The following is a 27,751-nucleotide window of genomic DNA, read 5'->3' on the forward strand; positions in this document are numbered from 1 at the left end:
CACAGGAGACCCTTCCTGCCACAGGTTTTGTTCCAAGACTGAAGAATCCAGACTATGGAAAATGTCTTGAGTTCTGACTACCTTTGGGGTCAATACCACACTTTTCTAAATGAAAAGGTGAAGGCATTTCACAATGGGAGTGGACATTCCCATTGGAGGTAGATAGCCACGAAGGTCTTTGACTGAAGTTATTAGGGTTAGGGTTAGGGTTATGTGCCTTTCTCTCATAGCCTGAAGAAATATAGGAGCTTGGATTTCAGTTAGAAACAGGCTCAAGGCCCACATACAGAGGGGAGGATAACTGGCCCCTGCCTTACTAGGGCTGGCAGGGAGTTAGGCAAGGAGGGTCCACGATCTGGACCACAATTTTAGGGCCATTATTTACTCAATGCTCACATTCTGGCTACTGAGTTCTTGAACATTCTGATAGAGGCTACATCTAGTAAGACTTATAAGTTGTCTTCTGTGCTGTCTTTTCCTTCTGTTATTTCTGAACCTTCAATAAAACCATGTTGAAAGTTACAGTCTAGTTTCACCAGTCTAGTATGAAATTAATAAAAGAGAACATACATAAGACAAATCAGTATAAGGGAGAATAATAGCAACGTTCTGTGAGAGACCAGTCCTGACATTGTGGGAGGACATTTGCACAGAGGTTCACCCCCTTGAAACCAGATGCAATGACCATGATGGTCCTAAAGTACAGGAGACTCTTCCAGGGATTCTTAGTATTATTTTGGAAGGGAACCTGGTAAAAGACTAGGTCTCCTGTTTCCCTGTGGGTAGAATGGAAATATAGGAAAGATGCCTTTATGCTAATCTCCAAGATCCACGAGTCCTGAGCCTATTAGTGATAAATATCAATGTATGTCATATACATTCATGTTGTGGATAGTAAATTTTTAGAAGGATACATAAGAAATTGTTAACTGTGTTTCCTCTGGGATTTCACTTTGTATTCTTCAATACATTATAAAAAGTTTATAAGTATATATATTATTTTTATAATATGTTAACTAAAATAAGATAAAATATATTAAACCATATCTTAGCTGAACCAAGAAGTTAATGCTACACTAGGAATTAAATAATGGAGAAAAATAACATTTTTAACATTAGCCCAAAGTGGTTTACATTTGCCAAGCTCCTTCTGAATTTTCCTTCTGCAATGTTCCTGCTTTTTTGGAGGGTGGGGCTGGAGTGGGGGTTGAAATTGAATATTTTATTAACGTAGTAATTGTCTTTAGATTTTAAAGGAAAAAAAGATGAAATATATTCTTCCATTATTAAACTACAAGCTGTGGAAACTGTAGTATTCTCCCAGATTTATACTACTTGTAATGATATTAATTCCTTGCACATAGCATTAGAGCAAGGTTCTCATTCCTGGCTGCATACCTGAAGCCTGGCACCAAGGTCAGTAAACCTGGAGTGGGCTCATCTGATCCCACCTATATTTTTAATTTTAAAAACGGTATAGGTGATTCTGACTTATGGCCACAGTTGAGGTCCTGCATTAGAAGAACTGGCGGGTGGCGGGGAATACTATAGGGAACACCCCCAGAAAACTCAACCCGAACTTCTATGCAAGGTGAGCAGGCGTTAGTTGGCTGGTCCAGCTCAAAGATTTCCTGAAAATGAGCAAATAGCAGAGCCGAATATAAATTGAACCCTGACAAATACGCATTTGTAGTTAAAATATACTTGCTAAAAAGTTATTTTGAATTAATTTTTCAATTCCACTCTGGCTTCTGAGTCTGTTAGTATTTTTCTTCCTTGAATTTCATGAAAATCTAATGCTGGGTAAATAAAGAGAAAGGAGAAGAGAGAATAGGGTGTGCTGAAGAGGTATTTTTAGAGTGAGTTTTAGGATTATTTTGAGGTTGACATTAATTCATTTTGAAGGGGCAGGGAAATATTCAAACGGAGGTAGCATGAGGTTAGTATAAAAAAATTGATGTAGCCTCTAGTTCTGTTGCTCACTCTCCAGGATTTGGGGCCAGCGCATTAGTTTCTTATGTCTAGTTGCCTTGATAGCACAATAAAAAAAGGATGGAACTGGATACTCTCCTAGCCTTATAGTTCTATTTATATGTGAGAGAGAACTGTGGCAAGAAGGGGCAGGTAAGGCCTAGGAAGGGGAAAATGCCTTTCAAAGTAAACTAAAACTGGAATTCTTAACTTGGGTTCTTTGGAGAATATCAAGTTTTCCATGAACCTCCTAAAATTACTTACAAAATTCTTTGTGTGCTTTTTTGTTCCAGTGGTAATGGTCCATGGCTTTCCGTAGATTCTCAAACCATTAGGAAGGATTAAATGGTGCTTTCTTTTTCTCCCCCCGCCCCTTTTTTAAAGTGGCCTGGAAGTAGGGGTAAAGGGTACAAAAATTATTCCAGTTAGGAAGACAGAAAAGAGAGCTTGTTGATTTAGTGATATGTGGAGGGATCCCATTGGTTCCTGGAACTGAAACAAAAGGCAAGTGATCACATTGTTTGAAGCCTGTCATGGGGGAAAAGGCAGAGAAGAGGTGGGAAAGAAACTATAAACAGAAATTCTAGGTGAGGGACCAGGTAGTTGGTAATTGTTGACACTGCGTGATGATACATTGGAATTAATTATATCATTCTCTTTACTTTCGATTAGGTTCGAAATTTACCACAATAAAACATTTTAAAATCAAGGGCCCCAGAGAAGACTCTGGGAAGATGGTAGAGTAGGAAGCACCGGACAGCTATCTCCCCATTGAGAAGACAATTACACTGGCAGAATCCATCTGTAACTAACTATTTTAGAATTCCCAAGTCTATGGAAGGCTTACGAATTCCAGGGGAAAGGGTTGAATGGTAAATTGCCATTAATTTTGGTCCACTTGAACTCTCTGCACAGTAGCTGTTATCCATTTCCCAGCCCTCACCTTCTTGGCCGTTAGCTGCACATGTGTTCCTGCAGCAGCTTGTACATGGTTTGTGGCAACAGGGGTGGGAATAAAGGACCCTGTTCCCCAAATAGCAGGGATCTGTGCTTTGATCCTTGATTGCTATTTCTGATCAAAATGTACAAAGAGGTGGAGAGCCATTATTCTTGTACCTCCCTTCATTATTGTAAGCCCCACCCCTCTGGCTGAAGTGACTGCCAGACATTTTAAAGGGCCAGTGTCTTCCTCTTACTCTTTAGTTTTCTCTTTTGGGCCAAATATTGAAGACTGGGACATTCAAAAGCAGCTGCACATGAGGGGAAATTAGAAAGTCACCACACATGCCCAGGGGAAGACACAGGCTCAGGAAAGACCTGAGAAGACCTTATGTTTACACCTCAGACAGGGGCACAGAGACAGCCTACAACAACAACAACATGAAAAATAGCAAACCTTGGAAAAGGGAGAGAATCTGATTTTCAGGGTTACCACATTATGAAAATCTAATGTACAGTTTTCAGCAACAACAACAAAATAACAAGTCATACAAAGACACAGGGAAGTATGGCCCATTCAAAGGAAAAACATAAACCAGCAGAAACTGTCCCTGAAAAAGACCTGATAATGGATTTACTTGATAAAAACTTTTAAACAACTGTCTAAAAGACATTCATGCACTAAAGGAAGGTGTGGAGAAAGTCAAGAAAATGACATATGAGCAAAATGGGAATATCAACCAAGATAAAACCTAAAAAGAAACAAGTAAATTCTGCAGCTGAAAAGTACAATAACTAAAATGAAATAAAATAAAATCGCTAGAGGGATTCAAAAACAGACTTAAGCAGGCAGAAGGAAGAATTAATGAACTTGAAGATAGGACAATGGACATTATAATGTCTGGAGGACAGAAAGAAAAAACAATAAAAACAAACAAAGCCTAAGGGACCATCAATAGAACAAGATTGCATTGTGGAAGTCCCAGAAGGAGAAGAGAGGAGCAGAGAGAATATTTGAATAAATAATTGCCAAAACTCATAAGAATTTGGAAAACTTACAAATTTGTGGAAATTAACACACTCTTAACCAATGCATCAAAGATGAAATCACACAAGAAACTAAAAAATAGAAATGAATGAAAACAAAAACACAACGTACCAAAACTTATGGGACATCAGTGAAAGCAGTGCTAAGGGAGTAATTGGTAATTATAATTGCTTACATTAAAACAAAACAAAACAAAACAATACCCTACCTTTATAACTTAAGGAACTAGAAAAAGAACAAACTAAACCCAAAGGTAGCAGAAGGAAGAAAATAATAAAGATTAGAGCAGAGATAAAATAGAGAATAGAAAACTAATAAAGACAGAGAGTAGAATGGTGGTTGCCAGGGGCTAGGGACAAGGAGGCATGGGGATAGAGTTTCAGTTTTGCAACATGAAAGGAATTCTGGAGATGGATGGTGGTGATGGTGGCACAACAATATGATTGTACTTAGTATTACTGAACTTGTACACTTAAAATGGTTACGATAATAAGTTTTATGTATGTTTATTTCCCCAGAATTTTAAAAATGGAAAATATTTAAAAATAAAGGGGCCCAGATGATAAAACAAGTAAATTCTTAGAAAAAGTTCCTGAGAACCATTGAACTTGTAAGAGCAGAGGTGAGTAGCCCATGGCACCCTGTGGCTGAGTAAGTGGTTAGTCATGATCTCCCACTTCCCACCATCTGCTTCCTTTTCTTCCTCAATTTCTTTTTTTTCTTCCTGATCTGCTTCCCTGAGAGAAGAAAACCTACTCTTCTGAAATCTTAAATTTCAAGTTTGTTATGATAATTATGCAAAAAAAAAAAAAAAGTATGAGGTTACTGTGGAAACCTTTAATTTTCTGATAGTCATATAAACTTAACAAAAAAAAATCTCTGGGGCCTAGTAACTTAGTAATAGTAGTAGTATAGGTTAGTAGCATCGAGGTAAAAAGTAAAAGCAATTTTGTGGTATATTTGGGTGGATGGTCCAGGTTTCCTGAATAAGCATTTTAGGCATGGAATTTTGTATAATTCCCCCTGTTCACTTATTTTTCAGTATAAATACAGCCTCGATAACACGACAATTTCTGTTCTTTCCAAAATGAGGATAATAAGGTTACTTGTTTTATTAGCAGTAATATAAAATCTTGGAGAGAAACATAAATGTTTAGAAAATGTTTAAATACAGTTACTACAGCCTTTTTCTAAACCTACACTTAAGTGAGACTTTCCAATCATATGAATTTTTATGGTTTTACCTCAAACTGAGAATATTCCCCTTAAAAGCCCAACCCACACCTAATCAGGGAATTTAAGTCTCAATTTGTTTCATTTTTACAGATTGGCTATATTGGAATTGTCAGCCTTTCCTTCACCTCTTGGCACCAGGGGGCAGACATCTTAAATCTTACTTACCTGAGATAAATCCTTTTTCCCTCCACAGCAAGATTTTCTCCTCTGGACTTGCTCCAGCACCTTGAAGAAGCTTAAAGGAACAATTCAGTTTTGCTCTCCCTGATAATTAACGTCTTTCCTGCTGGCTCACCACACCCAGCTGAGACAGAAAGTAATGATGACTCAGGAGGCTGCCACGTTTATCAATCTGCACAATCAAAAGAATTGTCCTCGTAAGGTCATTGTAAATGGATCAATTCATAATCTTTTTCTGTTCTTAATTGTTTTTAGGCTAAACACAATCTAAAATTCTATTCTTAACTCTAGCCTTTAAAGCTTATACAGTGAGATAATAGAAGTGAAACTGCTTTTAAAGGGGGAAAGAAGCGAAATTTGATTGTAAAGTAGAGTTAGTTACTTCTAGAAGATAGGTTAATGAGACAAGGTTGTTTACCTAATAAGTAACCAATAAATGGTCAGCAATGATTGCTAGAGACACATTTTTCTAAAGGTAATTTTCTGTTCTTGTGAATGTAGTTCTCATAGTTTTATTTTTTCTTATAGTTTCTCTGTCGAGCTTCCTTTATGAAGAATTTTGATTTTCTAAACCTATTAACTCTTGTGTGCTTATCCTAATATGTGCAGTCAGAACCACTCAGGTAGCCATTTGTTCATTTAATGAATTTCGTGGATATTAAGAAATCTAGAAATTGAATTTTAAAAGTAAAATATGACTTTTTTTGTCTGTTTACTGTGAGAAACCAGGTGTCAACCATCAATGAATAAGTCATTCCAAGAGAAAATGTAAAAGTACAAATATATATATACATATATATCTTTTTCCTAACAACCAAATAAGAATATTTTAATTTTTTTTGAACCATCCCTTAATCACAATATATTTAGAGTAGTTTCAAATTTCTTAAGATTGTTTTTAATCTGCCCTTTTGCTCTTTTGACAGCAATGACTAGATTTAGCTTAAGGGGTCGGAGACTTCAGAGTATCGGAACATCGATTTCTGAATTCAACACAAATAGACCTCGCAAGATAAAGAGATTTTATACTTAGGATTTGTCAACATTTTCTTTGTAAGCAAACTTGGGACCAATATTCCCTGGAAGACAATGTTATAATTGTTGGTGAAGTTCCACAAATAAGACAAAATGAAACATTTTCTCTAGTTAAATATGTCATAGTGCCCTCCACATTTCGTTATTGTTATTTTAACTTTTTATGATTACTATAAGTAATAGGAAGAGAAATTAATATTTGTAGAGCATTTTATTCACACATACCAAGTTGTACTTATCCATCTCTCAACTCTCATTGTTGTAGTGGCCAGGTTGGGGCCGATTAGAGTTCGGTGTCACCCAATGGCAAGGGCGTGGGAGAGGCATAACAGCACAGAAATGTATTAGCATTTTTCCTCGATTCTTCCTGATTGACACAGTAAAGAATCACAGGTCAATGATATAGGAGAGATTTATCAGAAGTATATTTTAGAAAGACAAAGCATGCTCCAAAGGAGGCACATGGTTTTAGTGAAGAGCTGCAAGTGAGCACTGTAACAACCACCACCACAATAACCAACACAAAAGAGGGCCAAAAGGCCACAAGAGGCCACAAAAGGACCCAGAAGTGGGAATGTCTTCATTATATTTGAGCTGTGATGGGTGGTTCCAAAGGCATTCCTAGGTGATTGACAGCTGGCTGCTATATAACTGTTTGCGTAGTGCGCATGTACTTATCCTGAATTCGGTCTGTTATAATTAGATTCATGAACTTCCAGACATAAATATAGTATCATAATGAAACTTAAATTGTGGGCAAATTAAAGTAGTACCTTCTGCGCAAGCGTCTGTAGCTGGATTAGGCCAGCTAAAATTACGATTCTCCTGTCCTTTCTCTCTGGGGATGCAGGAGGAACTCTCCAACTACCTATAGAGTGTTCTTTGGGCAGTCTCTAGGCTGGGCCCCTATTTCTTTGTTCCCCTGTTGCTCATGTCAAACTAGCTGCTACCTAACAATAGTAAATTGGGTAATATCTATCAGTGACTTATTTTGCCATTTTAATTATGGTTTAGGGTAGTGAGTACAGTCAGGAAACCTAGGACTATTGCTCTGCCATAGGAATTAGCTTTTGGGATTGATCTCAGACTAACTAATATCTACTTTTTAAAATTTTCTTATTCATAAGATTCACGAATATAAAGGTGGGATATACAATCCTAATTATGCTGGCCACCCTTGCTTTTCCTCTTGATATAAGCTGTGTCAGTAACTAAAAACACCCTGAATGGTCAAGAAGTGGGATCATATCATATCACAACATGGGAAACATGAATTCAGGAGAATTCAGGAAAAATACAATGTCTGTTAAATGGCAAACCAAGGACAGAAAATGAAAAGAGCCACATTTAGAAAAAAATCTTATTTGGGAAAATAACTTTCTGTATTTTCACCCACCACTTCTCTCCTTTTCTTTCCCTTTCAAAGTTCCCAATGCTTTAAAATTTAAAACTATACAATAAAATTCTGCCATTCTTCTCTTACTATTTCTTTCTTTTTATTACTTCAACTTCATTCATCATTTATTCAATCAAAAAATATAAACTAAGCACCTATTGTGACATTGTGCTAAGCATTGAGAATACAATAATGAACAAAACTGGCATAGTCTTTGATCTTATGAAGCTTGGTCAGGAAGACAAACAATAAATAAGCAACAACAAACAAACAAACAAACAAATAATAAGATGACTTCAGAGAGTGCCACAGATTATGAGGAACATAAAGCAAACAAATATAAAACTTTAACTGGGGAGCCTCTTTAGATTGGGTGGTCAGAGGAGGCCTCTCTGAAGAGTTACCTTGAGCTGAGACCTGGCAGATCCGATCTGAGTCTTTTGAAGATCTGAGAGAAGAGCTTTCCAGGTATTAAGGATAGCAAATGTCTAGGCTTTGCAGTAGGAATGAACATAATCTGTTGAAAGGAACAGAATTGGAGGGACATTTTGTGAAAGTCTTCCTAGACCCTTGGTTAGGTTTTGGATTTTATACTGCAGCTTTATAAACAAAGGATCTGCTTACATAATCTGTTTAGTTCTTTAAAAAGTAGCTCTGAGCTTTTGGTGGTAATGATTAGAAGCAGGGATACCAGTTAGGCAGTCATGTCAGTACTGCAAGTAAGAGATGATAGTGGCTGGAACACAGTGGTAGCAATTGAGAAGGTGAAAAGTAGAACTTTGAGGACATGTAGAAGAAAAATTAAAGTAACTTGCTAATGGGTTGTTCTTCATTTTTTCATTTGTTGGTTTTGTTCTGTTTTTTTTGTTTGTTTTTTCTTTTTCTTTGTCCGTGACTTGCCAATAGATTAGATATACAGCATCAGGAAAAGGAAGGAATCAACCATGACCACCAGGTTTTTGGCCTGAGCAACTTGAAGCATGGTAATGCCATTACTTAGATGTTAAAGACTGAGTTTGAGTTAAGGATGTACACCAAATGTTCATTTTTGGCCATGTTGATTTTGAGATTTCTTTCAAACCGTCAAATACAGATGTCAAGGAGTCATTTAATGGATTGTTCCGAAGCTCGGGAAAGAGAGGAGAGTTGGAGATATATAATGTGACAGTTTTTGGCATGGGTGTTGAATCATTTAATCAAAAAATATGTACTGAGTACCTATTATGAAGTTGTGGGTATGTGATACACTGGCACTAGAGTAGTGAGTTGTATGATATCTTAGAAGGTGACAAATGTTATAGAAAAGAAAAGGGAAGAGAGGATTAGGATTGTGGGGTGTGAAGCTTTTAAACAGGGAAGCCAGGGAGACCTCAGTGATAAGGTGAACTTTAAGATTTCAAAGAAATGAGGAGTTAGCACTGTGAATGGATACCTGGGAGAATAGTATTTTAGGTGGAGTCAGTGAAAACTCCCCAAGATGAAAATATAACTGGCATGTAAACAGCAAGAGGGCCTGGAAAGCCATAAACTAGAAATTGGATGAAATCCCTGTGGGCCTTGGAGCTTTCCATCTTTAAGATGGATGGAAGGGAAGTTGTCAAAGACAGAAGAAGCAGCGTAAGTGATAGGTAAAAAAAATCAGGATAATGTGGGACCACAGAAGCCAAGAGAAGAGAATGTTTCAAGAAAGAGAGAGTGGGTCAACTGATGCTGCTGAGAGGGTAGGTGAGATGAAAACCAGAAGCAACCGGGAGAGTTGGTCTTTGGTGAACTGAGCAGAAGCAGGGTGAGTGGAGTGATATGGATAGAAACCCAACTAGTGAAGGTTGAGGGGAGAAGTCTGCACAGGACAGAACTAGCGGTCAAATTGTGTATTCCCAAGAGCAAAGGTAAATTTTTCTCTATAAAATAAGTTCCAGTGCCATTCTCTCACAAAACAAATGCATCTTATAGCTTTCTCGGATACAGCGGCACAGCTTTTGTAGCATTCAATGAGACATCTGCCTGAGCTGAACCGGTTTCATTCAGAAGGCCCGCATCACCAAATTTATCCATGAGCTCATCTTCATGAAAGTCTCAAGTGTATTACTAAGTCTCTCTAAACAAATCACTTACTTAATCTTTTTGTGTAATTCATGTGATAAGCAGAATTATCGGAAAATTCATTTGCTATTTCTGTTTTTTAGTAACATTGTGATAAAGAAACTTAAATGTTGATCTTAAAGTGGTGATGTAGTTGTAAAATATTGATTATGATTACCTATACTTCTCGTTTCTTTTTAGACATATATTTCTTGTAAAAATGGTCTTCACATTAATCCCTAGTAAGAGAAGGGAGAGAAAAATAACTTAATAGTGAATGTCAAATGGCTGATGAGGTGACTGGAGTTAGGGTGCAATAATGTCACACCCACTTCCCAGCACACACAGATATACTCTCCCACCCTCACTTCTACTCACAGATGCACACTCTAGAAGTTGCCGACACTTGGCAACTCAAAAATAAGACAGAGGTAAATCTCCTTGGTTTATATTACTTAATCATGCTAATAACTATAGTAGAATTATTTGTTATGATTTTACTACTGATTTCATATACTTTTGACTATTACATCAAGAGGCCGATCGTCCTTTTCCAAGAATATTAGGCCCCCTCCCTTTCTTTCCCCCTCTTCCTCAAAAACAGTACCCATATAATTAAATCAATACATAATCCACTTGGGTGGAGTTGATCAGTAAAAACTTCACTTAACTAGGGAGTGAAATCACTTTGGCCCAGTGGTTAAGAGAACGGACCTCAACTATGAACCTGGGTTTATATCCTGTCTCTACTTTTACTTAACTTCTTTATACTCATTCTTCCTTTGTTAAAAGAGGATAATGATAATGTCTTCTAAGTATTCTGCATGCATTATTAATTCATCTAATCTTCACAGTAATCCTATGAGATAGATAATATAATTAAATTAATTTTACAGATGAGGAAACCAAAGCACAGATATTAAGTAATCTATCCTAGATTAAAATCTATTAAAAACAGATTTGCCATATAATCCCACAATTCTACTAGGTATATAGCCACAAGAATTGAAAGTAGGGTCTCAAAGAGATACTTATACACCCAGGTTCATTCTAGCATTATTTACAATAGCAAAAAGGTGGAAGCAACTCAGGTATCAATGGACCGATGAATGGATAAACAAAATGTGGTATATATGTACGATAGAATATTATTCAACCTTAAAAAGGAAAGAACTCTGACACATGCTATAACATAGATGAACCCTGAGGAAAGTATGTTAATTGAAATAAACTAGTCACAAAAAGACAAATACTGTATAATCCCACTTATATGAGGTACTTAGAGTAGTCAAATTCATGGAGAGAGAAAGCAGAATGGTGATTATAGAAAATAAAGGGGCCATGGAGAAAGCGAAATGGGAAATTGTTTAATAAGTAGAGTTTCAGTTTTGACACATGAAGAGTTCTGGACATTGGTTGTACAATAGTGTGAATGTACTTACGACTGAACTGTACACTTAAAAATGGTTAAGATGGTAAATTTTATGTTTATTTTACCATAATTAAAAAACAAACAAAATAAACCAACCAACAAAAAAAATGAAAATGAACAAGGGAAAAAAGAACACAGTAGAGTTGAGAACATAGTGATTCTGTATTGTTGAGAGTAACAGAGAGTTGAGAAAAGGATACCTGTTGGGTAAGGGAGACTTAAATTGTCGTTGGAAAGCCCAGGTACAGTGTACTTAATGAGCCAAATAGAAATGTCCAGTCAGTCATCTAGGGATACAGGTCTGAAGTTGCTGATCTGGTCCCATGGAGGTGCTATGAAGACAAAGCAATAGCCCTTTAACAGGGCGATAGATGAGGGAGGGTTCAGATGAGGACAAAGGAAACATGGAGGATGACTGCCATAATTATAGTTTAGGAGAATAGTAATGATACTGCCATAATCCAGGGAAGAAAAGCTGGAGCCTGAGCAGGTACAAGAGGCAATTATGAGTTCAGTAACGGATGTGTTAAGTTCGGATATGCAAAGCTACTCAGTTGGCACTTAATTTAGCATCTGAGAGGGTCATTAAAGCTAGAAAGCCACATTGCCTCTTGACCAGTATTTTCTCAGGTAAACTCAGTCCTCTGAGAAATGGTTATGTCTGATATTCACAGTGTACATGAACATATCAGAGGCCCTGAGCTTTGGGGGAAGGAATTTCTTAACTTTGTTTAACTGAGTTTTTTTTTTTTTTTTCTAAACTCATTTAACTGCCCAACCCTTTTTTTTCATGAAATATCTATTAATTCACCAAGAACTACACTTTGTGGAATTGTTCTCTGGTCTATGCAGATATTTTTCTGTTGACAAAGCAGAGCAAAGGAGAAATTGGTTAGTGGCTTGATAGATCTGTGGGTATTCAGTGTGTTCCTATGCAATCACCAAAACAGAGTGAGGAAGCTTCCAGAAACCCAAGCCTGACCTAGGAACTGAGGACACTGACCCCTCTGCGTGGGCAGTGGTGGTGAAGGCTGCTGGGGGTTTTGATCAAAGACAGCTTGTTTTCTTGGCTTTCTCCCTACATTGCATGTGCCAGTAAAGCCCTGCTCCAATCCCTCCCCTGGTTTTTTTTTTTATCCACTATGTTGGCTTCTTGTCCTTGCTTTTCCATTTGCATAACTAATACGCACAACACAGAGTTCCTGCAATTTTAAAGACAGCTGGCCAGCACATCTTGGATGCTGATGTCAGGAAACATCTGGAAGAGAGCTAAAGTTACTGCAGGCCCAACTGAGAACAATGGAAGCACATTAATATGGAAAATTCAGTATGGGAGGGCTTTTGTACATAAAAATGGCTGCCGGGCCAAGTTAGAAAAGTCTTGTGCAAAGCCCTCTTGTAGCCCGTGCATAAATGCCACTGAACAATTGAGTGGTAGGTCAGCTAAAACTGAAATACTACAACTCTTTCTCGGACCCTCATTTTGAAACTTTGCTTTTCTTAAAAGATTTCCTAGAAGTCCTGCCAGCTAATAAACAAGTTACTCTTTTCCAAAAAATCATGAACTAATATTTTATTTTATTAGAATAATTTTAAGCTAATCTCCCTCTTTCCTCCTCATTATTTCAAAATATAAAGATATAAAATAGAGCTCTGATACATGTGTTTTTGCTAACTCTAAGAAGTCACTGTTGGCAGAAATATTAAGCTTTACAAAAATTGTTACTGAAATATTTAAATATGAACATTATTTCCCAGGGCTGCGTGGCATAGCAGCTAAAAGAATGGGTTTTAATGTTTGGATTCTAGCTCCTCCTCTTAACCAAAGGTAGTGACTTTTGGGTAAATTACTTAATTAGTGTAACTTGATTTGTAAAATTATGGTAATTATTTCTGCCTATTTGGATTGTCATGAGGAGTATATAAGCTAATGTGTGTTAGAAATGTTTACTGAGATGTCTGGCCCAGGTTAGCTACTATGATTGTGGCTTTATTGATATCTAAGGATTAAGAAGAAAACTCTACTATAATCTATTTTTTCAGTCTAACTCCGAAACATTGAACATTTGTTTTAAGTTTCCTGTCCTACAGATGTATGTTTTGGAATTAGGATTCCTCCCTGAAGTGTTCCTTAGAGTTCTGCTCACTATTTCACTTTATTTTTTTTAGAAATCAAAACAGTATCTGAGTCTTGTGTGGATTAATAATTACCATCTCATATTGCCTCCAATATTCAGACTCTTGGTCCTTTGTATGACACCTGCTTTTTCTCTCTGAAAGCTTCTTGGATTTTCTCTTGTCTCTAGAGTTTCTTGAAATTTCACAATGATGTGCTTTAGTCTTGATCTATTTTAACCCGTTATGCCAATTAATTGTTGGACCCTATCAGTCTGGCAGATCGCATCCCTTGGTTTTGGAAATCGTTTTGAATTATTGATTTATTGTGAGTTCTTTCCCATTGTTATTTCTGTTTTCTCACTCTGGAACTCTTATTTATTAGAACATTGGAACTTCTGGACTGATTTTCTGTCTTATCTCTTTCTTATTAACCTTTTGTTTGTCTTTTGGCTTTACTTTCTGAGAGTTCTTCGCCTTTATTGCCTTAAACCTTCTGTTAAGTTTTTAAATTCTATTATATTTTAAATTAAGATATCTTTTTACTTCTCTGAGGATATTAATAATTGAATTGCTTTGGGGGGAAGGTTTTATTTCTCTGCATAGTTTCTATTTGCTCTTCAGGTGATTAAAAAAAAAAAAACTTTGTGTGTTTTATCTTTATATTCTCTGGTGGAGGCTTTCTTCAGATGTCTGTTGATCCTTGCCTTTCACTCATATTTTAAAACTGGTGGGAAACAGTGTGTGATGGATGAAGCTTGTTGAGTTCAGTCTTCAGGGTGATCTGCTTGGAACAATTATAGTGGGGAAATGTCATTGTTTTTAGGTCCTCTTTCTTGGTCTGTTTAAATTTCTCAGGGAGGAAACTTCCGCTCTCCTGCCTAGAGAACCCTGACTGCCACTGTTCTGAAAGTTGAATGCAGACTGGGGAATAACGATGTGTTATACAAATTTTTTTCAATCTCTCTGCTTTCAGTGTAGTTTTCCCAACCTTGATCATCCCTGGTGCCTCTAGTTCTGGCTTTGAAGCCCTCATCCTCTGCAGAAGAAAATTTCAGGTCCTTTGCTGTTTTGGGGAAAAGCAGTTAGCTAAGCTGCCTTTGGGAAGGAAGGGGCTCTTGGAGTGGCCTGTCCTGGGAATTGAGTTGCTACTTGGTTTTCTCTTTTGCTGGTTTAGGATTTAGCTTTCTCAATATACTAAGTCGAATACCAATTGTCCAATTTTTCAGCCTCTAAAATTTTGTTCCTATCATTATTTCCTTCTTATCTTAATGGTGATTTGGGAGATTTGTCCGGTCAGCCATCTTTAATCAGTATTTTTTAAAAAGATATTCTTAATGTAATGACTTACTTTGAAAAATTAGATTTTCTGTGCCAGAATCCCAAATCAAAGATTTCTGATGAGATCAACTAATTTATTTAAGATAGTTTTGTAAACATATTCATTAATTTCCTACTGGATTTTATATTTTGGCCATTATAACTGCTGTGTGGTAAATGTTTCTATTTGTCGGCAAAACCCTCTTGAGTTATTCATCACTTTTTATGTGGTTAGAGATGTAAACAACATGTGTGCCCCAGATGAGCTCTGACATCCAGGCTCCCACTTTGTGACACACTCCTTCACAAAACCAGAGGCTTCCAAACACAAGTTCCTAAATCTGCTCATTTCAGCTCGCATTCTGGTAACCGCAGAGAGAAGTCTCTGTCTAAAATCTCTGTAATGAGAAAACCTGTACATTCAGTATCTACTTTGATAGGAGACTTAATATTCTACCTTCTTTCTGTAAAGTGAGGTGTGCGAATAGATTTGGACTTAGGGTTAGGGGTGGGCAGTAACAAGATGAATAGCAAGGATTTCGGTCCATGGTAAATGCTACTACCTTACACATTTTAAACTCTATTTTAGGCAAGGATTCTCACACTGACAGCCTCTTGGCAGATCTGATTTCACGGTGAGGGGAGAGCAACTCAGGCAGTAATTTAAATGGGCCTGGACTATGTGGCATGTGGCCAGTTTCACAGCAAAATGGAATCAACAGCCCTTGCAGTCTCAGAAATGTCATGGCCAGCCTGGTAAGCAATAGTCAAAGCTGAAGTTCCTTACACTGATTTTTGGCCTCTATAGACAAAGGAAGACTGATCTTGCTTGTTATTTTATTAGTCAATCAGAATGTGTCTGGTAGTACTCGTTTGGTTTACAAGATTAAAGTTAAGAAAAGCTGCTTTCTCAGTAATTGTTATTAGTACTACTATTTGCTGGATGCTTTACATACATGGTCTCATTTAATCTGCAGAGTTATTATTAGATATATTTTGCATATAAAAGAAAGGCATCATTACATTTGCCAATAATGTTAGCTCTTCAAATATAACATCAATTGATATGAAATTTTGAATGTTTATGCAAAAAAAGTTTTTGTTTTTTTAATTTACATCTGTGAAACCTCATAGAAACAGAGAGTAAAATAGTAGTTGCCAGGGCCTGGGGAGTAGAGGGGGGAAATGGGGAGAGGTTGGTACAAAGGGTAAAAACTTTCAATTCTAAGATAAATAAGGTCTGAGGCTCTAACGTATAACATGGTGACTATAGTCAATGATACTTTTTTTTGTATAATTGAAAAGTGCTAAAAGAGTAGAACTTAAATGTTCTTCCCTCTCCCCATAAAGGATAAATATGTGAGATCATCAATGTTTCATTAAGTTAATGGTGGAAACCCTTTCAAAATGCATACATATATCATCATATGATGTACTTTAAATATATTACAATTTTATTTGTGAATTATGCTACAATAAAGCTGGAAAAAAATCAATTGGATGAAAAATGAGTGCATAATCCAAGTAGTACCACTGTGCCCTTTCATCTGGAACCTTGGAATTGGTATTAAAAGACTTGAAGTTCATTCATTAGGTATGACCATCTTTTAAGTGAATAGGACAAATGAAATCGCTGGCCATCAAGAGTAAAATGAAGCAGAAAGGAAGATAGATGAAAGATAGAGAGGGGTTTCTAGGTTCCCTCTAGCACTTCAGACCATGGACCCAGAACGTCACCAAGGCCTAAATGTATCACTACCTTTGGTTTCCATGAGTTAGCCAAGAACTTATGTGTTAATTTCTTTTTTTAAAAGTTAAACTAAAAACTTTTTTTTTCAGTCAAAGCAAATCCAGGTTTCTCAGATTTATTGTGTATGCCTTGATGTAATAGAAGGTTGAGAAGAATTGAATTATAGATGTTTAGAAAGTATAATTGCACTGGAACTGTGCAGATGAAAGAAGGAGAGATGGAAACTGTGAGAATGCTGTACAAATGTCAGGTGTCAACAATGAATTGGCTGTGATGGCACTTCCCAATAGAAAGAATGTTGGGGGGAAAGCAGGTTTGGGATAAAGATGAGATGATAAGCTCAATTTGAGATACATTGAGTTTAAAGTACCTATAAGAACATCATGAGGAGATGTTAGGTGATGTGTTAAGCTGGAGAGAGTTCTATAGATACATAGCCATGAGAATGAATAAGTTTGACCAAGACACTGTGCCGTGGGAAGAAAAGGAGGCCAAGGACAAAACTCTGGGATCACCAACTTCTCCAGTTCTAGGGCTGGTTGAAACCACAGTGGTCTTTTCATCAGTGGTATTTGAGGGGAAGACATTTTTGACAAATATGAAGTGGCTCCTGAAGTGGAGTATTGGGTTGCCTTGGAATTGTGCCCTCTCCATTTAAGAGTCCCAAAATTATCCACCTGATTTGGGAGACTTCAGGGTTTAACACTATCTTTTGCGTTGCTCCTTCTCTGACTCTTTGACAGACTTTCTCTATTGAAAAACATGCACACTTCAAGGCTCATTGCTTTATCTGCTTTATATTCTCTCCATAAAGTCAGTATGTGACATAAATATTATGTGCTTTGGCAATAAGCATACTAGATTTAGAATTCCAGCTAACTGTGGCCTTGGGCAAGTTACTTAATCTATTTATTTCTGTATTTCCCTCATCTGTAAATCTAGACTAACAATATCCCCTGGAAGGATTGCTGAGAGGACTGGAAACAATATGTAAAAGCACCCTGCACAAAAACTGACCTACTAAAGCTGGGGTTATCATCATCGGAAAGGTCATCTACTCTGATGGATTTTTTTTTTATTTCTTCTTTCTGCAAAGAAACACAAAGAATCTCATTAGTTAAAAATTATGCTCTTATTCAATAAAAATGAAATTGAATTTTCATATTGTGGGGATGAAGAGAGATGACTGGGACTCCTCTTTAAAACCAGAATTACTGAAGTCCTTAAATTGTCTAGAAACACTCTTATTAAATTTGGGGAATAGAATTCCTGTTTTGGATTATAAATAGATCTTTATCTTAAGATTAGGTTGGCATAGGTATCTCTCTGTCTTTTTTAAGCAGATGGTCATTTATTATTTCCGCCCCCCTTATGTTAGATTCCCCTAGAGGAGTTAGCTATGGGACACTAGGACAGTGGCAGTGCTCCTCCATACTTTTTCCCCTTGCAGATAATAGTTCCTGCAAGTAACTTCTGATTAACATTTTGGGCCTGATAGCATCCTGAGCTTTATTTCCATGCCTCTGATTAGGTGCTGGCAATTTCCACATAGAAACACCACTGTTTTTCACATTCAATTATAACACTGAGAGTTTCATCCTCTTCCTTCAAATTCTTTCTTTCCTCTGGCCTCCACACTTCTCTCTTCAGTGCCATCATTCCCCCAGATGATGCAAGCTTAAAAATTGGATAGCTGGGTGATAAAGGACTCTGGGTTGTTTCTGTCTTTCGGTTTACCCACCTTCAGGCCAGCTGCCCTTCTGGTTACAAGATGATGGCAGAGATCTAGGCATCACAACCAGACACCCCAATGTGTAGATAAAGCAGAGAGCATCTTCTTATGTACGCCTCATAAGAATGAAATAAACTTTCCTAGGAGTCCCTTTGCAGGCTTCTCACGTCTCGTTGACCTAAACCGGGTCATGTGCTCATTTTCAAAACAATCACTGGCAAGGAGTATAGGGTTATCATGATTGGCTTAGAATGATGAGGATATATCCCTGAGCCAAGAATAGGGTCATCTTTCCTGAGGTGTGGATTCCCAAATAAAATTAGAGTTCTACTAACAAGAAAGAAGGAAGAAATAAAAAGAAGAGGTTTCCTCCTACCACGTTAGTCCAAGCCCTTGTAACCTTCCTCAGGGTCAAATATAATAGCTTTTTAACTGGTCTCCCAACTTTCTTTCCCTCACAGCCTACCTTACACAGTATTGCTACATTTATCTACAGAAAGACTGCTTTGCCACATACTTATTTTATTTAAAAAATGCCATTGATTCTCCCTGACCTTCAGAAAAACATTCAAACTTACCATAGAATTTTCAAATCATAAAACATGAGAATTGGAAAGGTCAGGGAGCTTGGAATGTCAAGGCTCACATCAGGAATTTCAGCTATAAGCTGGACTAGAAAACACACATGTGTGGTATCAACTAAATATTTATTTTGTCTAACCAAAGGCATGAGCTACAAAAATCTCCCTAAAGGAGCAGTCTTCAATTTGAGTTAAGCAACATTCTAAGGGGGTTATATGTGCATGGAATTTTTTTTTTTTAAGTAATCAATTTCCAGATTTTCAACTTGTTCTTTCTAAAAACTGGCCTCAAGTTTAATACAAATTCTTTATTTTGACCTTTCATTTTGAAATAACCTCTCTTCTTTTTGCAGATCCTGAAACTTACCTTGGAATATTATCTCCAGGATCTTAAGAGTCTCTGGAGAGTGGGAGAAGAGGCAAACAAATGGATAACTTGAAGCATTGATTTTGAGAGAGCCTCTTGTAATGATTAAGCAAAATCACCTGGCAGATCTTTCCATTAAAGGTGTGGTGTGGCCTTAGACCTGGAGTATTTGGGTTTGTGTTGGGAGGCTCTGGATTCAGATATTCTGAAGTGCAGAGGTGGAGAAACTCAGTATCTCTTGTCCCAATATGTTGAAGCATGCACAACTCTTGAGAGAGAGACCCATGACAGCAAAGTAAAGAACACTTCAAATGCTGAAATGGTGTCTGCCATATGTTTTCAGTTACTCTCAATATTCAGCCCTAGGAAGCACCTAGTTGGAAAGGATTATGTATAAGCATTGGAAGCAGTGCAAGTTTCTGATGCTGACACAGGGCTGAGCAGCACAACAAAATGGCACACACATTGGATTCTCTCACACCTTTTCTAGTGTCATCCACTTTACTAGAATACATGTGAATGATGCTCTCCAAAATGGTGCAACTCGAAGGTAAATTTTTTAAATTTAACCGAAATGTTTTCTGAGACTACTACATTCTCTACTGTAGTAAATAACACTCGTGGATAAAAAATCACATATTTCCGTTACATAATGTAGGCATCACTGAATAGAATAATTAAAATTTAAATACGTGAAATTATATCGGAATATTTTTCCAGTGGTAGTCAATGCTCATCCTATTTATTCTTTTAAAATGAACAAACAAAACAAAACCAGACTCATAGAAGCGGAGACTGAAGGGATGGTTGCTGAAGGGAAGAGATGGAGGGACAGGTGAATAAGGGGAAAGGAAACATAGTAATATTGTGCTAAGTTTGCACAGTGACAGATGATCCCTGGAATTACTGGGATGATCACACTGTAAGGTATAACAATGTCAAACCACTATATTGTACCCCTGAGACTAATATAACATTATGTGCCAATTATACTTAAATTAAAAATAATTTTAAAAGCATTGTATTTTCTCACTCTTATTAATGTAAAATAAAATTATGTGCTAGCTGCCATACTAGTTTCTAGCAGTTTATACTTTTTCTCGTTCATTAAGCAAATAGGAAAGTTAATAAAACTCTCTTTTCAGTAAGTTTTAAAAACCTTAATAGATTATTTTCTGAATTTTTATGTGCGACTTTTAGTTAATCTACCCCTTCCACAAGTCCATTATCTGTAATGCACATTTACAAAAGAAATACCAGGACTTCTATCGTTCCTTGCTCTGTAAGTAACTTAAAATTTCACCCACATTTTCTTGTATTATTATAAATTGTGTAACAAGAAATAGCATTTTATAATTGTTTATACATTTTTAAATGTATGCATTAATTACATTAGCTCTACATCCTCATGTACAGCTCGTAGTAACTTATTTTACAAGATGTGTTTCATATTTTCTCCATAATTTCGTATTATTTTTCAAATTGCATTTTAACTTATTTGAACTGATAAATGAATTCAGACTTTTGCAACAGAATTCAAGTCAAAATTAGCTGATTGATTTGACAATGAGGACTTCCTTTTCCAATTAGGATATATGGAAAGTATTTCCTAAAGTTAAATGAGCTGTATTAGCAGCTCCAAACTTTTGACAAAAATATTACTTAAAATGAGTTAAAACACAAACATTTTTGGAAAATAAAGTATTGACAAAAGTATGTTAAAACTAATATTTTTATTTTCAGAGTAAACAAGACACCTCTAATTGAAAGAGAACAGAGGTAGTCATCTTATAAATTTTAGTAGACATTTTTAACAAATTTCCCGAAATTGCAGAAATTTTATAATCATTTGTAAGTCAAGTTTTTCTCTAATTAAAAAAACTCCATAAAGTTTGAGGAGTCCTTAATTGAATTTTGAGCTGATAGATTATTAAAGCAAATTTTTGATGACAGATTATAAAATTATTTGTTACAAAATTCTGAATAATTTCGAATAACTCAGTTGAGATTTCTTTTTTAAAAAGCTTCTTCCATTGCATTCATCCAATTTTTGTAAAGTTTTCTTGGTGGTAACATTTATAAAAGTGAAAAATAGGAATAAAATCGATTCTCTAACTTGGGACACATGAACTAATTAAAAAGAAAACAGTCTCATCCATCTTATTAAGAACTGTACCTCTAATACAATTTTACTTTATATGTTCAATGTTTATCTTAATTTGTCACATATGAGGGTTATTTTGATAAATTTTACACTAATAATAATTATAATAATAAGTTATTTTTGTACTTTAGAGGCTAACCATGGTTGCCTCTTAAAATTTGTTCTCTTCTTCTTTGGGTACACAGTGAGCCTGCATTTCCCTAACCCCCTTGCTGTAAGGTGTAGTCCTGTGATTGTTCTGGCAACAGAATGTGAATGGAAGAAATGTGGGACACTTCCAGGCCTTTCCCCATAAAATCTCTTTCATGCACTCTGCTTCTCCTTCTACCAGCCAGATATAGTCAAGAATGAGGCTCTGGAAGAAAGGTTGGCAAACTTCGGTAAAGAAGAAGACAATAACTACTTTAGCCTTTGCAGGCTACACAAAGCCTCTGTCTCATACTCTGCTTTTATTCTTTTTTTTAAAAAGGTAGTCCTTTAAAAATGATATCAATCTATTCTTAGCTTTTGGGACACAGAAAAATATGCCTGCAAGCTAGATTCTTATTCTAGGGGATGGCAGAACCGTATGATTCAAGAAAATTGGATCCCCTAATCACTGTGTGGAGGAAAACACCTCACCCGGGACTATTATATGAAATAGAAATAAACACTGATTGCATTGAGCCAATTGCATGCTTGAGTCTATTAGTTATTACAGCTCAGCCTAACAAAAATACAGGAAATTAAAAAATTTAATTTATGGATGTTTTTATTGCAGAGAAGTATAACAATGAATATAAAGAACTTGAGCATAATAATATAGTACATTAGGGCAAAAGTATGTAGAAGTGGGATAAAAATATGAGCTTAAGGAGAAAAGGGAATGATATAAAATTTCTGGCTCTTAAAAGAAGAAATTATTTATATATTTTTAAAATGGACAGTGATAGATATCAAATTGCTTAGATTTTAGATTCAATTAAATATTAACTAAAAAGTATTACGGTTGTTTATTTTAAAATAGCTATATTAATAATATGCTAAAAATTACAACATTTGCAATTATTTAAACATACGAAATATTTTAGACATCAACTAAAATTCTGTGAAGGGATACGTGATTTTAAAAATTTCTTTTAAGGGATATGCCAAACATCCTTAAGGAAACGTCAAAGGACTTTATAAACTTAGAAATAAACCTCTTTTGAAAGCTTCACAGATTCACTGGGCTAGAAGAAGGAACAAGGACTTTTCTGGTCCACCTCTGCCCTCTTCGAAATCCTGTGTCTGGGTCACCTTAGATGGTGTTCCAACACAGGAATGTCTTTCCTTGTCAGGTGTCTCTCAGCTCAGTGTAGACTCATTTCTTCTGACCTTAGATTCCCCATTGAATCATGAGGATGAGGGATGCTTTCTTTCCTCCTTTCAAAAGTTTTCCTTTTTTGGTTGTTCTGAGGGTTTATGAGTTAAACATTTGTTAAGTACTTTGTAATATTTGGCTGAAAGTACAAAGTCTTATTTATTATTGTTGGATGGATAAAAGGTATTATACAAGTGCAAAGTATCATTTTCTTTCCAGGGCATACAGCATTATCATGCTTAATCCCCAGGAAACTCATGACCCCATTCTCTTGCATAGCCTCCTCATTTATGTAACCAGCCACAAATTGAGCTAGCAAAGAACTCCTGGGAGAATATTTGCACTTTCTCCTTTTCTTCAGAGAGTTTCTATTTGCCTGAGAGGTATGATAACTATTTGTTTTTCCAGGCTGGAATTATAGTCCTTACTTGGTCTTCCTGCAGCTGGATTCCTGATGTAGGAGAGAAGACTTTGGGCAGCGAGAAAATCAAGAAGACTGAGTTCTTAATTTGATCTGTCCTTGTCTACTCATATTACCCTGGACAAGTCATTTCACCTCTATGAGCTTCACCTTCTTCATCTAAAAAAATGGAAGAGTTAGAATAACTCCTCCATTTATATGATTCCTTCACGCTTAAAATTTCCTCTTAACATGTCAAAATATTGGAAAGACATTCTAAAAATTTAAGCACATTGGTTTATATCATTTAGTAATAGGTGATACACATAAAGAGAAGTACAAATGCATGAGAGATACTGTTTCCAAGTAATTGTAGGGTAAAGTTCTTTATTTAAATTAATTTTCAGTCTATGTCCATGCTACCCTGAACATGACCAATCTCATCTGATCTTGGAAGCTAAACAGGATCGAGACCACCTAGGAAGACTGAATACTATAGGCATAAAAAAAATAATCATAATAATTTTCATAGTATATGTGTTTATGCTGTTAGACCTATGTGGCTGCTGGTGGTGGTGGTGGTGGAGGAGAAAGTTAAATAAACTTCACAATGACATTGAATGAAAACACATGCATTGATGCTTTCATCACAGTCTATTCATCTTTATGATTCCTGTATTACTTAGCACACTGCCTTGCATGAAACAGGTGTAGATAAATGCTTGATGAAAGAGCATCTGACAGATAAGTACAGATGCATGTTTCCCTAACATCTAAGGCAAAAGTGAATATTCTTGTAAAGATCTCAGATTTAATTTTACTTGATATGATAGGCTTTAAAGAAAGTTATGAAAATACTGTTACTGAAGTCATTTTGACCGATTTGTTAATACTTAACTCTCTAGGGAATAATGAAAGCTTATGTGAAATATAGGAGAACCTTTTTTCAAAAGTAGTAGAAAAAAGTAAATCCATGCAAAAGGGATACAAATTCGATAGGAAGAAGTTGGACTTGGACTATATCTGAAAATTAAAACTAAATATAAAAATTTTATCTTACGTGTAACAAAATTTAGGTTATCATAGAAACTATGAACTAGTCCTTGAAATGTACAAAGACTGACTCAAATATTGTCTTTTATTTATTTTTTTTTTGGAGAGCACATAATTTTTCCAACAAAAATTAACGACACACAAAACATCCTTCACTTAACATGCAAAAATCCTCAAAGAGTTTCAACAATTTTCCCTAATGCTTTTCTTAAGCTATGGATTTTCAAATAATTCCATGAACACATGATCATTCTTGTTAATTTTTCTTCTTTACTTGTTAACTGCCCTACCAATTACATAAGATGCCATATATTCTCTAAAAATAATTGCCTTAATGAAATCTTTATCTTTTGCAAGATTAATATTTTTGTTTTCTATTGTGTGTGTATGTTACAATTTTCAACAGAGCTACTCTCAGTGTTAAGTGAGAAGAGATACTTGAGGGCGTATTAGAAAATATTTTAATTATATGGTGACTTTTGCTTTCCTATATCACAATGTTTTAGTGGAGCTCCTGAAAATTAATATTCTAATAATAAAGATACCTTGTATTCACTCAACCAGCATCTATTCAACATTACTGAAAGAAACTTGCTATAGCAGATAATATTTTCCAAAGATGACTATAACAATATTAGTCATACCACATGCTTATCTTACCCTATGACCTTACTGCTCTGCAATTAACAAGTAGAATCTATATACCTCCCATTGAACCTGGCTAAGCTTTTGTGACCTTTCTGCCAACAGAATGTGATGGAAGTGCTTTTGTGTGATTCCAGGGGCTAAATCATAAACAGTGATATAACTTCCGCCTGGCTCTCTCAGAACACTTCTCTTGGAACCTAGCTACCATAGTATAAAGAAACCCAGGCTACATGGAGAGGCCACTTGTAGGTGTTCTAGTCCAGGTGCCCTCAACCCCCTGGCCATGGATTGATACCGGTCTGTGGCCTGTGAGAAACTGGGCTTCACAGCATGATGTGAGCAGCGGACAAGCCAGTGAAGCTTCATCTGTATTCGCAGCCGCTCCCCAGCACTAGCATCACCACCTGGCTGATGCCTCAGGTCATCAGGCAATAGATTCTCATAGGAGCACTGGTCTCTGGTGCCAAAAGATTGGGGACCACTGCTCTAGTTGACACAGTCTCAGACAACAGCCAGAATCAGTCACCAGACTTGCGAGTGTGGTAGCATTTGAGAAGACTTCAGCCCCAGTCACTGTCTGGCACCAACTATATGAGATACCTTGAGAGACAACTGCCTGACTGAGCTCAGCCAATCCCCTGGACCATGAGAAATAAAAATAACAAAATATTTTTTATATTTTGCTTCACTAAGCTTGGGGTGACTTGTTTTGCAGCAGTAGATATCTCATTTACTTTAATGTAATTAGCCTCTTAAATACTTCTAATGTAATACTGCTTTAAAATGGTAACCCTGGATCATACGAATTCCACAGTCCCCATGCCTAGGCCTGCTCCCCAACCTTAAATACTCTCAGAGGGGTGTGGAGAAGGCCCAGAAGTGAGTTTTCCTTTTCCTGAACATCCAGACATTCCCATGAGACTCTAAAAATGATATTGAGATGACAAGATCCTGGTTAGTGGTACTAAGGTCCCTTTCCACCTAGAGAGACTCCTAAGAGGATAGGGCTGGAAAGATAGGACTAAACTGATCTGGCTTTAAAGATAGCTGAGCCCTCAGGTGATTTTTATTGGCTTCTCTTATGATGGGCTGCTGTAGTGATGCTTCCCATCTATTTCCCAAACTTGGTCTATAGATACAGGCCAAGACCTGACCTATTAGACTTTACTCTGTTCTTGGACTCCTTTTACTCCAGGTAGAGGGCCTAGTAAACATGAAGGATGAGTGCTGGAGAGAAGATCTAGAGCAAGTGGAAAGGAGCTACCACTGAAATATCAAACAGGATGAATGATGAAAAGAATCAGTCACCAGACTTGTGAGTGAGGTAGCCTTTGAGAAGACTCCAGCCCCAGTCACCGTCTGACACCAACTTGTTTGGCAAAAGAAAACAGAACAGAGGGTAGAATGACCACCTAAAGTGTAAGTACCTCTCATGTTCCTTCTCTTATTATTTAGACATAGATTTCTATATAGCGGAGAAGAGTGGAAGAATGATAGAATCAGGGAGCTGAAAAATGAATGCTTGATGTTTTTTGTTTGTTTGTTTTAATACTGAATAGTACTTCCTTAGATATGCAGGCATCACTGGAATTAGTTTGTATCACAGAAAAATTAGTACACCCTGGTGGGCTCAAAATACAGGAAACAGGTAAGTTTATGGCCTTTTTCTAGGCTTAAGAAATGGAGATAAGAGACATTCATGGTGTTCTTGTTTTGGTTTTTTGTTTTTTGCTCTTTTAAAATTCTAGGTGTTAGTCACCAGTTCAGTTTCAAGTACTAAAAACAGACTCAACTCCGTTCATACAATAATAGGAATTTATTGGTTCTGTAACTGCATAGTTGTTGACATCAAAAATGATTACATCCAGGAACTCAAATAATATCTTTGGAAATTTATCTCTTTCTCCATTCCCATGGTCCATTGTCTCTAATTGCCTTTATTCTACATTCAGTCTTCTTGCATGTGGAGAGCATGATTTCTATAACAATAGCCAAACTTGTACACTCCTTGTTTGTAGCTTCAGTGTATAGAGGCTGAGTTGCTAGTTAATGCAGGTCAAAAGACTTAGGTAGGACTCTGGATAGGCCTGAGTCAGAATCCTACTCTTAAGGCTAGGGGGTTTAAGTGGGGATCAGTCTCACACAAACCACTTGGAATGGATCCCCAATAAGAACAGAAGTGCTCTGTTATTAGGAGGATAAGGGAAAATGTGTGGGACAGACTAACACGTCAGAAGTCCACTAGAGCCATCCAACTACTTTGGCCGGGATAGGAAAGAGTCAGAGGCCAGGAGCCCATGCTATCCTGAGGAGTAAATACTGGGCAGTTGACTGGAACTTTTCATATTCTAAGGTGCTCAGGATATAGGAAGCTAAGAAACCCACAAATGTTTCTTTTACTTATTCTGCTATAGATCGTGGAAACCCACCTATCTGCCTTACCATGGTCCTAACATGCTTGAATTCCCATTCTTTATTCTTGGAGATTCTGTAGTTTGGGGAAAAAGGGTGATTGTAATGCCTCTCAAAGTTTGGGAACTACTGCTTTACATTTTAAAAAATCCAAAAATCTGCATTTCGAAAATCTCCTGGTGTACTTAGTGGCTTTAAAAATATATTTTGAACTTTTTGTTGAAACACAATATACGTAAAGAAAATGCACACATTGTGCATGTACAATGTGATGAGTTTTCACAGGCTGAATACACCCATAGAACCAGTACTCAAATAAAGAAGCAAAACATTCCCAACAGCCAGAAGCACCCTCCTTCCTATATTCCCTTCTAGTCACTGTTATCACTATCTGAACTTAAAACAGCACAGGTTTGGTTTTCCTGTTTGTATGTATTAATGTAAATGTAACTATCTAGTATGCTCTGGGGTTTTTGTTTGTTTGTTTGTTTGTTTGTTTGTTTGTTTTATTCTCAATATTATATATGTAAGATACACCATTATTATGT

General features: G+C 36.5%; 1 long non-coding RNA gene across 1 annotated transcript; it reads left to right on the top strand.

Annotated features, from left to right (window-relative positions):
• Positions 1 to 14,694: 14,694 nt before the first annotated feature.
• LOC118600339 lies at positions 14,695 to 20,203 on the top strand. Its single transcript, XR_001593906.2, has 2 exons — positions 14,695 to 15,510; positions 19,171 to 20,203. It is a non-coding gene; the product is annotated as an uncharacterized LOC118600339 (long non-coding RNA).
• Positions 20,204 to 27,751: the final 7,548 nt, after the last annotated feature.

Source organism: Rousettus aegyptiacus, unplaced genomic scaffold, assembly GCF_014176215.1.
Source record: "Rousettus aegyptiacus isolate mRouAeg1 unplaced genomic scaffold, mRouAeg1.p scaffold_m13_p_4, whole genome shotgun sequence".
Taxonomy (NCBI): domain Eukaryota; kingdom Metazoa; phylum Chordata; class Mammalia; order Chiroptera; family Pteropodidae; genus Rousettus; species Rousettus aegyptiacus.